This window comes from Mesocricetus auratus, unplaced genomic scaffold, assembly GCF_017639785.1.
Source record: "Mesocricetus auratus isolate SY011 unplaced genomic scaffold, BCM_Maur_2.0 Super-Scaffold_100010, whole genome shotgun sequence".
NCBI lineage: Eukaryota > Metazoa > Chordata > Mammalia > Rodentia > Cricetidae > Mesocricetus > Mesocricetus auratus.
In genome coordinates this window covers 8,295,074-8,298,962 of record NW_024429194.1, presented here as the reverse complement: position 1 = coordinate 8,298,962, position 3,889 = coordinate 8,295,074, and the positions used below count along the sequence as shown (strand labels likewise).

Genomic DNA, 3,889 nt, shown 5'->3' with positions numbered 1-3,889 from the left:
ATGGCTTTATGGTGTATGTGGGAAAGGGTATGTGCTCTTGTACACGTGTACATACAGTAACAGGATGCCGCCCGATGGAGAGGACTGGACACTGAGACTTAAAACCAGCAAATGTAAAACACCCTAATTCCCATGCGAGAATGAACGACTTGTGGTAAACGTGTCAGATACACCAATGCCAATTCATTCAGCTGCTCCCAGGGTTTGTTGTGAACAACGTCTCCCCCAGGAATTTTGTGCCAATCTCCCACAAATCAGTTCTATGGGGAACTGGGGTTTCACAAGTCACAGTAACTATAAAAACATTGAATTCATTGTTTTTGCCCTGTCGATCTTTGCAAGTATTTTAATCACAATAGAAAGTTATAATTTATTTTAAAAACAAAACAAAGCCCAAAGCACACTTTGAGGAGTACCTCTCTGACCTCTGCACTGCATGTGCTATTCCTCAGCGAGCAGCATGTATTTACAGAGAAACATCATAGCACATCTGGTGTGATTTTCCAGTTTCTCAGTTTAAGCCAAAAGAGAGAGGAAAAAAAGGTAGTGTCATCTGCTTCTCTTCTCTACGTTTTGAAATACGAGTCTCAGAAAACTATTTCCTAACAGTAGTCAATTTACCAGCTTCTGGCTTCTGGCTGATAGCCGGGACCACAATGGCAGCCCGGGCGGGCGGCAGAGCTGTGCTCACTTTGTAGCTGTGATACTCTTTCTCTAGGGATCCTAGTTCCTCCACGTGAAGGAGACCACAGGGATGGAAGCACAAACAGAAGGGTGTATTTGCAGTTATATCACAGGAGAGCACACAAGGAAGAGTTAAATCAGAAAGTCTCCTCCACTCCCGCAGTGCTCCTGGAAAAGCATGGTGACTGACTATCCCTCTTCACAGCTCCTCGTTGTTACTCAACACCGAGAACATTTGGAAGTGGAATTAAAATACCTTAGCTGTACGTAAGAGTACCCACGCATGTTCAAAGCGTCTCCTACATTCCTTCTCCATTTTAGACCGTCGATGGAATTTAAAGTGCATCGGTTTCCCTTTGGGGACTCCTAACAGAACGACATTTTGACATTTATTTTTGAAAGAGGGAGCCTGTTTGTCCTTGGATGGATCAGAATTTCTGTCTGCTGGAAGGTAACCCGATACTCACTAAATATTTGCCAATTTAGCAACCAAGCGATTAGTGTTTGTTCCCTTCCTCATCCCAGTGACATTATTACAGTTTGTTTTCCTGGGCAACATTACGTTCTGGGCAATGGTGATGTTCGCGGCGACCGTACGTTGCGGGCAATGGTACATTCCGGGCAATGGTACATTCCGGGCAAAGGTACATTCCGGGAAATGGTACGTTCCGGGCAAAGGTACATTCCAGGCAATGGTACATTCCGGGCACAGGTACGCTGAGGTATAACTCTGGCCTTGTGGGTATCAAGAAACTACATGTTGGGATTGACATATCCCTAATATCAAACCCAAGGCTTGATATCGAGTGTGTAGAATTAATCCTGTCCCACAATTCTGCGATTCGACGTTTACTGTTGGGTTTCCTGAGTGGTTCTGCGCAATTTATAAGGCTCACCACACTGACATCAATAAAGAAGGGGCACGTGAGTTCCAGGTCTTGTACAAAATGCTGGTCTAGATACAAAAATACCTTGATAATCTGTGCCCCGCTACCCCCTCCTGCTCCCCTCCCCCTCCTCCTGATCTCCAGCCTCTCCCCACATAGGCCCTCTGCAGGAGAATCGTGAAGGTCGGTTTATCTAAAGAAACGTGAGAATCCTGTACTATCAACCGGCCACCGTGGTGACGCTGACCATGCATGCAGCTTTTTCAGCACAGGCCATAGTTGCGCGTGTGAGCAGGCGGACATTGTGGAAAGACCGTAAAGCTGAAACCCAGAATTGACCCCTTACAGGATTACTTAATCTCTGCTTCCTTATTTGCAAAACAGCCATATCACTGTCATTCCAGCCTGGTGCAATTCATCCAGCACAGTGATGAAGCACACAGAAACCTTGGCGAGTGTCCGGGACTGGTGGTGACTACAGTGGTCATCCTGATCTTTATGACAGCCTCTCCCGAGACCCACTGCGGGCACTCGCTGTGGGGCACAGTGAGCAGGACTTCTTGAAGCTTTGCAAATTAAAGCTAACTTCTACTGAGGGTTGTTAATGACCACAGCAGGTTGGGAAAGGGCATTCAAGTGGTTGTCATCCTTTTAGCAGCGGGACCTAGCAACAACTGGATGTTTAGCCTGCTCGGGGGTCCCCGATGAAAGCAACATCGTCAAGCCCACCAGCGACAACGCTTGTGTACTGAGAGAAGAGATGGGCTTCACATTTCAAATCACGTTTCCCCTGTACAAATTTCATTTTCCCAATTTGTGAAATAAAGCCCCTTGAGGCACACACATATATTTGTGTGGTATTTTGTACAGAGGCTGTAAGTGACAGAAAATGAGCCCAAGCATCAGTTTAAATCTCAGGGCGGATCAACAGTAGCTTTCTGACAGAGCCCCTCCCGTTTCTCTCCCTTTCCTGCCTCCCCTCCTGTCATTTCTGCTCCCTGTCTTCCGATGTGACAGGCATTGAACATACAAAGAATATTTTCAGTTAATGGGATAGCAGATGAAAGGGATTCAAATGTTTTCTGTGTTGACCTGTTGTGGAAAAGGTGAAAGCCATTCCATGAAAAGTTAAGTGCTGTGAAAATATATTGACTTTTGCTTCACTAGAGAGATGCTAGGGTTACGTCCTTAAAACTTTTTGACACACTGAGAGAAGTTAAATAATTCCAATTTCAACTTCTGGTGTCTATTTACTGAAGCTTTTACTAAAAGCAGTTGTCATGTTTCTCTTTAGCAAAGCAGAGAGAGGGCAGAATGCAAACTGCCACATCAACGGGCTGGCAGAAGGCATTTGCTGCAAACAATCCTGCAGCAGGGGCCTCAGTAAAGGCAAGGCTTATAGTCTATAAACATTTAGGGTATTTACAAACAAACAGAGGAACATCCTTCATTCCAGTGCTAGTTTTCTTTAAGAGTATTGGTGAAAGTCTTTAAGATTATTGATTAAAATGACAAATCACTTGGGAGTTTTGCTTGTTTGGGGAGAAAAAAGAGGTCAGTGACACCTGTCTTGAGGCTACCTTGTATAACACAGTGAGCATTTAAATTAAATCTGCATGTGTGCATAATCTTAGTGGACATCCTTTAGTAGATATATCACTATTACACACACACACACACACTCATTTCTATGAATTTAAATATAATTATCCTCACTTAAACTTTACTTATCTGGGATGGTATATTTTATCTTTTTAGTTATTTGAAACTTTCACACATGCATATAACATATTTTGGTCAAATACAGCCTCCGTACCCTCTCATCCAATTCCTTCCCAAATCCCCCTACCACTTTTTGCATCCAGCTTCACGTACGCTTTTTTGAGAAACCCGCTGAGTCCAGTGAATGCTGGTCAGCATGTGCGTAGGTGTACGGCAAGGCAATGGACCATGCTTTGCCTGTCAGGGGCTCTCCCTCCCCAAGCAGCCATCAGTTGCCAGTTGTTCCTCGGTTGGTGGGTGGGACTCTATGAGCTCCTCCCTTTGCCCATGTGGCAATTCTGGCTGGAGAGATCTTGTACAGGTCTTGTGCAGGCAATCACAGCTACTATGTGCTCATATGTGTGACAGCCCTGTGGTTTCTGGCAAATACTGTTTGCTGTAAATGTCCATTACCTCTGGTTCTTGTGGTATTTCTGCTCCCTCTTCCTTGATGGGATCATACCTGTTCACAAATGTGACCTCTGCTGGAACTTGCTGAATAGGATTGGAAGCCGTATTAAACTTGCAAGTAAGGAGAAAGCCCAGGCAGTTTTGAT

General features: G+C 44.8%; 1 long non-coding RNA gene across 1 annotated transcript; it reads left to right on the top strand.

Moving 5' to 3' along the window:
- The first annotated feature begins 722 nt into the window (after positions 1-722).
- Positions 723-2,414, top strand: LOC121142599. The gene is made up of 2 exons (XR_005879616.1): positions 723-1,135; positions 1,976-2,414. It is a non-coding gene; the product is annotated as an uncharacterized LOC121142599 (long non-coding RNA).
- Positions 2,415-3,889: the final 1,475 nt, after the last annotated feature.